We start from the raw sequence: 14,102 nt of genomic DNA, 5'->3' as shown, positions 1-14,102 counted from the left end.
ATCCTCCCAGCCCAACCTGCCCACCAACCATTCTTGAAAAGGCCTCAGCCAACCCAATGATCTCCTTGTGCGCCACAACTCTTGTTTGTGCGCACGTTGTAGTGTAATTCCGGCCAAAGCACGCTTAGCTAGGTGCGATTCTGGCCAAATCGCATCTAGCTAGTGCAATTATGACTGACCGAATAACAAATCTTAAGGAAGGATGGCTAATTGTTGTACATATATTAATAGTTGATGGATAATTATTGTTTTCAAACTTTTTGGATAGTAAATTATCGTTAGGGCAAACTTCGAGTGGGAACATGCCTTTCAGCCAAAAAGCAATAAAGTGTGTTTGGTTTAGTATTTTGGATAGGATTTTAAGGATAGTATTGGGTTATTGGATATGGGAGTATTACGAGGTAAATTTTAAAAATTTGTGAAAAAGCTCTTAGGTTTACTAATTTAACTAAAGACCCTAACATGTAAAATGACAAAAACACCCCCACCACCTGCAGTGTCAGATTCCGACCACCACCGCCGGAATTTGGCCGAAAAATTTCGTTACGGCACAGACCGGTCGGATCTGTACCGTAACACGTCGTTATGGCCTTTTCCGGCCAGATACATGGTGGATCTGGCCGGAAAAGGCCAGATCTACGGTCTGTTATGGCCATCGACGGCCGGAAAAGGCCAAACGAGGGCCATCTTTGGCCGTCAGTGACGGCCAAAGATGTGGCCGTCGTTTTCGGTCAACGACGGCCAAGATTTGGCAGTCGTTGACCGTCAACGACGACCATTTCTTTGGCCGTCGTTGACGGCCAGATCTGGCCTTTTCCGGCCAGATCCATGGTGGATCTGGCCGGAAAAGGCCACAGTGGTGAACTTCCAGCCATTTCTGGTCGGAAGTTAGGCCGTTGTATAGATTCCGGCTATCACCGACGGTGGTTGCCGGAATCTGACAAGTTGAGTTGATGGAGGTGTTTTTATTAATTTTTAAACTTTTTTTCAGGGGGTATTTAGTGAAATTAATAACCTTATGGGGTTTAAAGTAATTAAAAAAATAAGGTAATATTTCTAGAATAATGTGCCAAACATTATTTGGAGAACAGGATCCAGAATAGGGATAAAAATATTAAGCCAAACATGCAAAACTTATCTTCTGAAATATTTTCGTTTCTTTGTCGCTGGAAGAACAATTTGATATCAAATTAATTTTCATATATCATCAAATAGAGAAAAGGAAAAAAGAAATCCAATGAACCAAAGTGATTTATGATCATCTTTCGCACACGTCGACATCGTATCAGGTTCTATTACAATACAAAGCGAGCGAAGCAGAGCGAAGGTCCCAAACAGGAGGAAATAAAAAAGGAAAAGTAAAAATCAGTAACAGGGGGCGACCATCAATCGTCACAACTCTTTTGTTGTCTAGCAAATTAATAATTAAACAACTGTTGCTAATTCTAACGAAATTGAAAAAAAGAAAAAAAAAGAAAGACTAGGATCTTCTCTTCCTTCTAAATAATTCTCTCACTTTCCTTTCTCAAATCCAAACGGCACAAACCTGACAAACATAATTGTTCAAATGGCTCCGATTCCGTCGGAGAACGGCGTCGAAGGGGACGACGAGAGAGAAGAAGAAGAGGAACAAGAAGAAGAGGAGGACGAAGATGAGGAGGAAGAGGAGGAAGAAGAGCCGAGGCTCAAGTATCAGAGGATGGGAGGTAGCGTCCCTTCGCTTATACAAAACGATGCCGCTTCGTGTATTGCCATTGCTGAGCGGATGATCGCGCTCGGTACTCATGCCGGCACGGTTCATATTCTCGATTTTTTGGGGAATCAGGTTAGTCAATAAAAAAAAAAAAAAAAAAAAAAAATTATAAATTTTGTTTGAGCTCCTTAATGGCGTCTGAATTTTATTGTAGTCCGTTGGTTCTGTTACTTGTCAATTCGAGTTCTCTTGAAATTTAATTGCTTGTATGAACTTATTGATTTGAGCTTAGTGATTTGATGTTGTTTGCTTTTAGCTTAAAAGTTGACATGTCTAGTATCAGATGGTATATTAGATTAGAGGTTATACACCGAAGAATATTTCGTACTTATCTAAGTTGTTTTTGCTTTCAAAGTTGTTGTTAATGTTTAGTCTTGAACCTTAGTGGAATCTCTTGCTGACATTAATCAATTACTGGAAGTTTTAGTATCTGAATGAGAAAAGGTCAATTTCATTTGGTTAATGCAAAGGAGCAAATGCAGTAAATGGTGGTTTCATAATTGTGTCACTTCTATTTGCGATTTTAACTTACTGAATCATGGGAAAGAAGATAAGAAACAATGATTTCCAAGTCAAGTTTGTGTTTTCATTCTAGGCGCATTTGTCTTGACAAAATTAAAAACTGACTGTTCCCACGTATCCAAATAAGTCCGTAGTGCGAGTTAGCATGTGATTATTTGTTTTCCAATAGTCAATTTGAGAGAGCCTTGAAAATGTTAATCTTTTAATTCCTTTACCAATTGGCTGACCACTCACTTCGATGCTGATTTTACTGTCTAATATATATTTTATTTTAAAATCAGTATTCTTATCGTCTCTGAAATTGTGTTGTCTGTTCATAATCTGAAGTTGATTTTAGTTTTATGGCTTAAACTTGAATTATTGGGTTGTGTCAATCATACTTTTTTGTGGCTGGGTAAAGCTCCAAAGTCTGGTTTTAGGTCTTCAAATAACTTTGGCATGCAGGAAGTTTTATTTCTATTTTTTATTTTAGCTATATCAAGGCTTATAGATGGTTGTCTTTGGTGACTGATCTTTTACATACAAATCACTGGCTTTCATTTTGTTATATGTACTTGAATTTCTTCTCTACAGGTTAAAGAATTTTCTGCTCATACTGCTGTGGTCAATGATCTTAGCTTTGATTTAGAAGGTGAATATATAGGAAGCTGTTCAGATGATGGGTCTGTTGTAATAAACAGCCTTTTCACTGATGAAAAAATGAGGTTTGAGTATCATCGTCCAATGAAGGCTATTTCATTGGACCCAGATTATGCGAGAAAAACATCTAGAAGATTTGTAGCTGGGGGTTTAGCAGGTCATTTATATTTTAATTCAAAAAAATGGCTAGGCTACCGGGACCAGGTTTGTACGTTTCTATCCACCTATAGTTTATTAAAAAATTTTCAATTAAATTTTGGGTCCTTGAGTGCTGCAAAATATTTTGTTTCTAGGTTCTGCATTCTGGTGAAGGTCCAATACATGCAGTGAAGTGGAGAGCAAGCCTCATTGCTTGGGCTAATGATGCAGGCGTAAAAGTTTATGATGTTGCCAACGATCAGCGTATCACATTTATTGAAAGGCCGCGAGGAAGCCCACGTCCAGAAATCTTGCTTCCTCATTTAGTTTGGCAGGTCAGTTTTTCAAGGTTTAGTGGACCATCTTTGGTTTTCTGGAAAGCTGCAATAATCATTTTGCTAACTCTTTTTCTTTTAATTAAACACTAGATCTTGCATGTGCTAGCAGTTATCTTTATCTGAACAGCTGTGACAAATCCCTTTTTAAATTTATTCTTGTGGTCTAAAAGTTTTGTAACCCTCTCCCAAATCAGTGGAAGCAGCCGAGCATAGTGTTTTTTTTTTTTTTTTGTTACCTTCTTTTTAAAAGAAATTATCCCATTGCTTATTATCTTTGAATCACATCAGGATGATAGTCTCTTGGTCATTGGCTGGGGCACATCTGTCAAAATTGCATCAATAAGAACAAATCAGAATAAGGGAGCCAATGGGACCTATAGGCATGTTCCAGTGTCTAGCATGAACCAGGTTGATATAGTGGCATCGTTTCAAACAAGCTATTATATTTCAGGAATTGCTCCATTTGGCGATTCATTGGTTGTTTTAGCTTATATTCACGGGGAGGAAGATGGAGAGAAGGAATTTAGTAGCACCATTCCTTCACGGCAGGTATTTTCACATCACATGCTATAAGATGCATTTAGTTCCTGTTCGACATTGAGCTTGTAGATCTGAAGTTAATTTTTTATCGATATGAAACTTGATTGAATTTTTGGCTTGTGGTGGTTTTAATAACTGAAGTTCTTGCTACATGTGTTTGTAATAGTGGTTTTTCTATTATTATTATTATTATTATTATTATTTTCAAACTATGAACAATTTTAATGTGAGGAAATTTCTTCAGAAGCACACATGATTCTGAAGAAGTTCATGTTGCTTATGAAGACATATCTAGTGATAGTTTATGTAGGCCCAGGTAATATCTAGTTCCAATTTTTCTTTTCTTTCCTCTGTCTGAATAGGAAATGCATAAATACATACTCAAAATTCTATTGTTTTCTTTCCAAAACAGCAATCTAAGACATCTTTTTCAGTTTTTCTTACAGTATCCAGTAGACTAAGAACTTCAGCATTTTTCCTTTAACTATTCTGTTAACTTGTTGCTAAGAGAAGGCTTGATTTTATTTTTAATAATTCATGAAGGAGGAATTTGCTTTTATGTTTAGTCATATGACTCGTTGTTCTGTATATGGTTTGATTACCCATGTTTCTGTACCATTCTGTTCTGTTGTTCACTGTTTTTTCTTGATGGTGGGAATTATTGACAGCCTTGTTGACCATTTCTTTTGCTTACCAAAATGGTATGGTTGATGGTTTTTTATTTGCTTTTTTGACTGTGCATGCAGTTCTCTTGCTAAGATTTGTCAGTTCATTTTGAGCAGGGAAATGCACAGAGACCAGAAGTGCGCATAGTAAAATGGAGTAACGATGAACTTGCAACAGATGCTCTTCCAGTACATGGTTTTGAGCATTACAAGGCAAAGGACTATTCCCTTGCTCATGCTCCTTTCTCAGGTTAATTTCATTTTTGATGTTTATAATGTTTATATAGCAGAAAATTTACATCAAGTGGCAATGATAGTTTTTGACATGAATTAGGTAGCAGTTATGCTGGTGGTCAGTGGGCTGCTGGTGATGAACCTTTATACTATGTTGTATCCCCAAAGGATGTAGTCATTGCAAAACCCAGGTTAGTATCTATTATTATTTATTTTTTGGGTTCATACAGAGAAAGATGGTGTTTTGATTAAAAAATCATGTTTGGAGTATGTATGATACGTGGCTTGAGTGTAGTTGTGGTGCTTCTGTTTTACAATTCTCTCAATGATTTAACAGCAATAAACTATATTATTTTAGAATGTTGTGTCTTCTTTGTAATATTTTTGACCTGTAACAAAACTGTTCCTCTTACTTCTGTAGTGTAATATCTGTTTAGGTGTCTTATTACATTCACTGATGAATCAGCACCCAATCAAACTGACTCCTCATAACAAATCAACTCTCAGGTCCTGAGTTATAAGGGAGATTATTGTTGTTAAGCTTGTCAATATCATGATGGTTCTTGCCATCTTTTACTATTGTTGTTATCAATCAGTTCAACATAATCCAAGGCAAATTTACTATATATATTCTTGAAGTAAAAAGTTTCCTCAGCCTTCGAGGATGATCATGTTTCTCTCTGAATTGATCACTTGCATCTCATGTCCAATCTAGATATATATTAATGGATATGTAAAATCGAATTTAACACTAAGAAATTAATTTTCAGTTGTAGAAAGTAACAACAAATATTTTGATTAATAATTTTGTTAGTACTTCTTAATATAAATTATTGTGGGCCATTGTAAAATATCATGGCTATTGATGGTTGTTGTTTTGATTGAGGTCGTAATCTGTAAATGCTCTCTCTCCCCCCTCCCCACAACAAAAGGTGGAATCATTTGATCCTTTCTGGTATGAATTTTCAGAAGTTTGAAAGTCTTGAATTATTTAATGCAAAAATGTTTTGCATTATGATTTTTCTCTTAATACAGTCTAGATTGATTGTGATAGTGTGTTGTACGTGAGAACCTTATGCATGTACTATTTTCAGGGATGCTGAAGATCATATTGCTTGGCTTCTTCAGCACGGGTGGCATGAAAAAGCTTTAGCTGCAGTTGAAGCAGGTCAGGGACGAAGTGAACTCCTTGATGAGGTACTCTTTATTTATTTTCATTTCAATTTACTTCGGTTATGAACATTAAACAATTTAAGTATTTTTTATAGCATAGTTGTTAAAGTTTTAGTTCCTTCTCCCTCTAGGTGATTCCCTTGTTACTTTTCATATTAATATTGTATATTTCATAGCGTAGTCGTACAATTTTAGTTGTTATATTTGTAGGTGGGATCTACATATCTTGATCATTTGATTGTGGAGCGGAAATATGCTGAAGCTGCATCCTTGTGTCCCAAATTATTGCGTGGATCTGCTTCAGCTTGGGAAAGGTATTAGTAGGCAGTTTTTGTATAACTCTTCTGTATATTCTTTGCTAATACTAGGAGTTGGCTGCTTTTTCAGATGGGTTTTCCATTTTGCGCATCTCCGTCAGCTCCCTGTGTTGGTTCCATACATGCCAACAGAAAATCCAAGATTGCGTGATACTGCTTATGAGGTTTGTATGACAAAAATTCATGAAGATATAATACATACTTCTTCTCTTGTGCCAGATTGGGATCAAGGCTTCTTTATGTCTTCTATGCTACAGGTTGCCCTTGTAGCTCTGGCGACAAATCCATCTTTTCATAGGGATCTTCTGTCAACTGTTAAAACTTGGCCACCTGTGATTTACTCAGCACTGCCTGTTATATCTGCCATAGAACCTCAGCTAAATACTTCATCTATGACTGATGAACTCAAAGAGGTTAGTCAGGAGTCCATGTATATGTTTCTCTCATATGTACTTTGAACTTATAAATTGCTGCATTCTTAAAACATATTGTCCTGTTTTGTTCAGGCGTTGGCAGAGTTGTACGTGATTAATGGGCAATATGAAAAGGCTTTTTCACTCAAAACTGATGTAAGTTTTCTGATGCACATTCACTGTGCACAAATGCAGCCACCTGTGGGAAATGTTATTTTAAGATTTATGTCTTTTTTTCTTTCTTTGATACCCCAAAATTTCCAAACCTCTCTTTTGAGTTCATGGGGTTCTAAATTGGGGACTCCTACCGAATTCTACAACCTTTGTAGTTAGAAACTCGTGAGATTGGTCCAAGAGGGTTCCTAGGCCTCTTGGTTGGAAATAAAATGGTCTTAATTACTCAAGCAACCTTTGTGTTATTGTATGATTTATGTAATGCTTCGGGAAACCCAGATGCTGCTTCTGTTTTGCACTTTGACATAAATTGCTTCTGTTTGATTAATTTTGCTGATTGTGATTTTTCAGCTTATGAAGCCAGACGTTTTTGACTTCATTGAAAAGCATAACTTACATGATGCCCTCCATGAAAAGGTATGGTGATGCTAGGTTGTGAAAAATTACTTTGCTTCTCAAAGTTCCTTGTGTTTAGCTGTGTTTGATCTTGAGAAGGCTCTTACATGTGTTTGAAAAATGAAGTTACTTTTGGAAATTCTTCACTATATGTTGATGTCTTAAGAAACCAGTTTTGAAATTCAAAAACAATCACTCCGGACTTGTTATATGGAAGTATCTTTGTTGGCAAATATCTGTGACAACTAATCGAGGGAATTGATTTACTTTTTGAGCTGGTAGTATTGGGTTGTTGCATTTTTCATTCTTGTCTATCACTTACCATCTGATGCATTCGTTTTATTTGTTTTCAGGTTGTGCAATTGATGCTGTTAGATTGCAAGCGTGCAGTTCCTTTATTGATCCAAAACAAGGACTTAATTGCTCCATCTGAAGTTGTTGCACAGCTTCTGGATGTCAGCAACAAGTGTGATTCAAGATATTTCTTGCATTTATATTTGCATTCTTTGTTTGAAGTAAATCCACATGCAGGAAAGGATTTTCATGATATGCAGGTACTGAGGGGCTGCACTTGATCTTTTTTTATTATCTTGTGATTTTTTATAGATTTACTCCATGTTGAACTCTCAATATCTTTTAGATACGTATCTGTGATGTCATTATTTAGTTTTCATTATTTTTTTTTTTTTAGTTGCCCCACTATTAGTTGACAAGAATGTCAAATCTATTGTACCTTATCAAGCCAGGGCCAGTTATGAGGTGAATAAACAAACGTACTTGCATTCTTATCAGTGGGATATATAAGCTCAGGGTTCGGTATTACTAATCTAAGACTGAAATTCGAGCTTATATATCATGTGTCATCCTACCTAATCTTCTAGTACATCATTCCATGAATGTTACTATTTATAATCCTATCCAATCCCAAGTGTTAAATTTAATCCAAAGTAATTTATCCAATTCCACATTCAAATGCATTCTGAAATAAAAAGATGGCAGCCTATATTTTTAGGCAACTGGAGTATATCCCTCTTTAACTAAATTTTTCTTTCTGAAGTGTGGAAGTTGTTATAGGAAATTATGAGTAATAATTATTTTGCTGGAAGGCGATACTTCAACCTTGGATAGAACTACCCCTTGGTTTTTTTTTTTTTACCTCTTTAAATAGTTCATAAGAACTCAGAATTATTCCTTCTTTGGTTGCATTTAATTTGCCATATTTTATGATAAGAATTGCCTTGGGAATTGATATTTACTATAAACAAAACAATAGTTACTTGTAAAGCTGAGTTATGTTTAATGTGTGAAGAGGTGTTATCGTAGACTCTCGTGTGTTTTTTGTTGTGTGTATTACTAATGATTGCATTGTTTTTTATCACTATGATAGGTAGAACTTTATGCAGATATGATCCAAAGATGCTACTTCCCTTTCTCCGTAGTAGTCAGCATTACACACTCGAGAAGGTCAGAATGGTCAATGAATTACCAATTTAGTGATTTTTCTTTTCTATAAATTAACCTGTATATTTTATATCAGGCATATGATATTTGCGTCAGAAAAGATCTTTTAAGGAGCAGTGTTCATTCTTGGAAGAATGGGAAATTCAAAACAAGCCCTTCTGTCATCATAATAAATTAGGGGACATAGAAGAGGTATTTTTATTTTTTGTTGAGAGGGGTTTCCATTTAACAGATACTTTCAGTGGTTGCTTTGGGGTTGCTCTTTGTGTGGTAATTTATATGATTGCGATGACTACAAGTGCTTGTTTTTGTGCAGGCTGTAGAATTTGTGAACATGCAGCTGACGATGAACTTGGGAAGAACTGATTAGCAATGCCTTCATAAACCTGAAATGGTATACTACTAAAATTCTTATGTGCAAAATGACGTACATTATCCATATTTTAGTCAATAGTTTTATGAGTCATTTTTCAAGTTTTATAATGCTTCTTTCATTTGGCAGGTTGGTGTGTTGTTAGACACACGGTTGGCAATCTTGATCCGCTCTATATAGTAAATATGGTGCCCAATGGTTTGGAGATACCTCGGTTAGTTATATTATATATTGCGTTATTAGTTCTATTTATATTTCTGCATATTCTATCTGATACTGTCTTTGGAGTCCAATGATGTTATTGTTGTGAGAATTTGGATGAATATACCTAATTCTCCCAATTGATAGATTGAATTTAGTTATAAGGTATCCATATCTAGAAATTTCCTCCAGTCAATTGGTGGTCTGACATACCTGAGCTTGGAACAGGTTTCTTACAGGTTGCAATGTTTAAGTGGGAACTGAAATCCAGCAAGTGAAAAAAAAAAAAAAAAAAAAAAAAAAAAAAAAAACTATATTTAATTCTTACAGTTTCTAAACTTTTACGAGTTACTTCATGAGCACCAACTAAAATTAATTCTCATAAAGAAATTAAATAAAATAAAACGAACCTTGATATCATGCTCACCCACTGTTTTTGTGGTACTCAAACTTTTGATATCAATTCCCTAATAGTCAACTCTCAACATACCTTTTGCTGCAACATGTCAGAACCTTGATACTTTCTATATATATAATTTCTCTCTATGTGTATGTTAATTACAGGCTAGGGACCGTCTAGTTAAAATTGTCACGATTACAGGACTGAAACATCTCTTAGACATGGTGCAATGATATTCTAAGGTATTCTGATGAATTTTCATTTGATTAACTTGCACTTAAAATGTTAGTCTAATTATTATGTTGAATATTTTCTTATCCGTTTAAGTTTTTCAGAGGTTATTTACTTAATATGGTATTCTATCAATGTCAGGGGGCTGACCATAGAGTATTGTGTTCAATCCCTTTGTTCTATGAATTAAATATTATGTTTTGCATTTAATCTCAAGTGTGTGTGTTTGAATCCACGTGCTGGAATCCACTTGGTAACTTTTTATCTCCTCGAGTACTACAAATCTTTTGTTTCCTAAAAAAGAAATAACATATTTCCAATAACTAAATTCAGCCATCTACATGAGTGGCTGTTAGAGTTTAACAATTTTGGTCTCTTTTAAGCTCAAGTTTGGTGTTAGTGGTTAACACAATGCTTTTTGAATTTTGGTGTTATGTCAAAACGTACAGGCTGATATTGTAAATCTCTTAGTTAAATACTACAAGAGGCAAGACGCGCAATCTGTTTGACCAATGAAGAAGATGATGCACGGTCAAAAAAGACGGCAATAGGCTTCTCAGGCTATTGAAAAAACATCGAGTGTTAGAACCATGGAGGTTAAGTCAAAAACTAGGGCGGTGCTAGATGTTGCATGTGTTTTGATCCCTTCTCTATTCAGAATGTGTTCTGCATTGTGTTCTATTTGTTCATGCTTATCACATGGATTGTCTAATGGATTCCATGCATACTGTTACTGGGACGAGAATGCTGGACAACTTACGGAACCATTTTCAGAATATGAGTTTGATAATGGTGTTGAGGATGAGATACCCAATCAGGGGCTCCTCGCATGCGTTGTTCTTTATGTACTACTGCTGCTAGTTGAGTTAATGATGTGTGCCTGTGCGTGAGTCTGTGGGTGATGGGTTTGCCGTCTTTCTTTTTATTTTATTCCGGCGTTCTCTTTTTTTTTTTCTCTTGGTTGTATATGCCCTTATCGGATATTTATCATTCTTTTTCACTGTTGTGAGTTATTTGTTATTAATTTTGTATCATAGTTTATATCAATATAAGGAAGAAGCATTTATAACTTAGTGTCATTGTCTTAAAACAGCAAGTTCTTGACAGTTTCAGTTTTGTTGAGTTGAATTTGTCGGTGATTCTATAATATCAGAGATCATTATGTATAGTGTGTTCATGTGTTGTCTAGGATGCTGTGAAGTTGACAACGAAGCTGTTGGGGCCTAGGATGTAATCTAATATTAATTTTATGATAAATGTTCACAGTAGCGAGATAACCTGAATATACTTACTTATGGAGATGGAAATCGGAATCATGTATATTTTGGATATATATTATATATATATATATATATATAATATATATACCGTAATTATATATATATATTATACCGTTTTATACTACTGTGGTGATTATTAGGGCTCCTCTTGAGGTTTATTTTTATATTAATTGGGATAATAACATTTCCCACCCAGGTTTTGAGGAACAACATTTTTCCCACCCGTCAAGTATCAAAAGAACACTTTTCCACCATTTGTCAGGTTCCGTTAGTGTTTTCTGTTAATATTTGACTGAAAGATAAACTTACCATTAAATAGTTTTATAATTTTAATTTAGTTAGTCTATTCTAAGTCAAAGTCTTTATTCAATTATTTCATTAGTCCAAGTGTAAAGTATATTATTTATTTAATTAATTAGGAATTTGTTTTTATGTTAATTAGTAAAAATGAAAAACATATAAACTAATAGTGATGAGATATTGATTACATTATAAATAAATATTTAGATTATTTAACTTTAAATAATTTTATAGCATTACCTAACTTTTTAGGTGAGATTAACTTTTTTTCTTTTTTGACTTTTTTATATTGACTTTTTGGCTAATTAAAAATTAATAAAGTAAATATTTAAGGGTATTTTCGTCTTTTTCAGTAAAATATTAATAGAAAACATAATAAAACCTAACGAAGGGTGAAAATTGCATTTTGAAATTTGATGGATGGGAAACGTGTTGTTTTGCCAAACCTTGGTGGGAAAATGTCTTCTCCCTATTAATATATCTTAAACAGTGTTATACCTGAAAAGTAAGGTTGACGCCAAGCCTTGTCAGGCTGGGCAGTCAGAGCTTAGGTGGTTCTGCGCCATTCAGACGCAGTCACGTCGCATGCTGACGTGAGCGGCATTTCTCCTGCGCAGTGCAGTGGGTATGCGCCAGATTGACAAAAGCTGGAGACTTTCTACGTGTCCAGTCCTGCACAATCGAGGAAATCACTCGAGCAGTGAGCAATGGGACACAATAGATTTGCACTGACAATCTGACCCACTCACCATAGATTTAGTAATCATTACCCTCAATTCATCCCACTATAAATGATGGGCTCCTCTCCCGTTTGTGAGATTAGTTATTTTCTCTCTGAAATAGCATACATCTCTTCTCTCCTCTCTCTCCTCGTCTCTCCTCTCTCTCTCTGTGTAGTCACTTGTATTCTCTAAGCTATAAGTCAGCTCGTTGAACGTGACCTGATCTCATATTTTAATACAATACCAGTGGACGTAGGATTCACTTATTTAAGCATCTGAACTACTTTAAACATTGTTCTTCATCTCTTATTCAACCCATCATCCCCATATACACATGTGTCTTCTGAGTTAGCTCAGCATTTCCCGCGTGCAATTAGTTGGTGTCAAAATCAAGCATTAACAAAAAGTAATCGAAATCATTATTACTATATTTGTTCAAAATTAAGCAGCTTGACATTGAAGGCATGAGAGGAAAGAAAATTGAATAAACAATTAATGCCCAAGTAGAATGAATAGGGAGCTTTCGCAGCAAAGACGGCCAAGTGGCCAAGACGAGCTAAGGGAGGGTTCAGTATAAACTTTTGACACCCCTTGATAAATTTAGAAGAAGATGAAGAATATGTGTTTCCTCCGTGTATTGATCAGAAAAAACATAATACATTATTTATTTGGAGATTTTAAGAAAACCAACCTACGGCCACCCTAAAAAATATAACCAACCATAAAAAGAAATGGAAAAAAAAGAATATATATTCAACTATGCAACTCAGGAGACAATTATACAAATATAGACTCAAATTGACAATATATGCCGCCTTTTGCGGGCTGTACGGTCTGATTTAGCAGACACAGAATGACACATAAATCTAAGTCTGGATGTAATAGTATAGAAGGATGTGCTTTGCATCCATTTCAAAAAACAAAATGAACCTTTTAACTTCATGTTCTGCGGCAATGTACATTGCCGTAAACATGAAGAACTCTTCAACTTCTTCACTTCAATGGCTGCTATTCTTCTTTGTAGTATTGTCATTGTTGATACAGATATCTGCACCAACCAGCGAGATCCAATCGATCTTATCGAGATCAGAATTGATGTGTGCGTGATTACGGATAATCAGCGATGGGTGAATGGGAATGCTAGAAAATAAGTGACAAAGAGGACTTTTAAAGTGGTTCGGCTAAGTTAAACTGCCTACGTCCATTGTGTTTTGCTTATATGCTATGAGAGCTTACAATGTAGTTTTAATCTAGAATTCGTATTTCTCTCCTCATCGTTTCAGGGGGTATATATACAAGATTTACATAAAGGAAAGAGCGAAAATAAAGAGATTACAATTGATTTGAACTGCAACTCTGATATTCTCGCTATTGGATTCTATGATTGCGCAACGATTGCTGTTAATTTGATCGTTCCCGTAATATCTGGGATATGAAGTTATCTGGGAATCGATTGAATGATCATTTGGGTTGTTCGCGACTAGCTTGTGTTGGGTCGAGCTACAGCTCGACGAGCTTATGCTGGGTCGATCAATCATGGTCACTGAGGTCATTCTGGGTCGACTATATCCTCGCGTCGCTTGAGCTTGGCGGAAAAACCACACACAACATCTGCCCCCTAGTGTTCGATTCTTGTTTCGGGCTTCGAAGACTCGCTCGATGTGACCCCAAGCTCGGTTGCAATAGTGAGTCTCTGAGAGCATGCTCGATCGGGCTTCCATGGTCGACCTCACGTCTAGTCGACGTTCTTCACACTTGGACATTATTACCTGCGCCACCTGTCGAAACTCATAATATAAAAAGTCAGGGTATAAATGTAATTTTTGCGCGGT

General features: G+C 35.7%; 1 pseudogene; it reads left to right on the top strand.

The window, feature by feature from the left end:
• Nucleotides 1-1,342: 1,342 nt before the first annotated feature.
• Nucleotides 1,343-10,833, top strand: LOC116125014 (annotated as a pseudogene).
• Nucleotides 10,834-14,102: the final 3,269 nt, after the last annotated feature.

The sequence above is a fragment of the Pistacia vera genome, unplaced genomic scaffold (assembly GCF_008641045.1).
Source record: "Pistacia vera cultivar Batoury unplaced genomic scaffold, PisVer_v2 Contig100, whole genome shotgun sequence".
NCBI lineage: Eukaryota > Viridiplantae > Streptophyta > Magnoliopsida > Sapindales > Anacardiaceae > Pistacia > Pistacia vera.
Note: the sequence above shows the minus strand (reverse complement) of the source record. Positions and strands in the feature narration are given on the sequence as shown.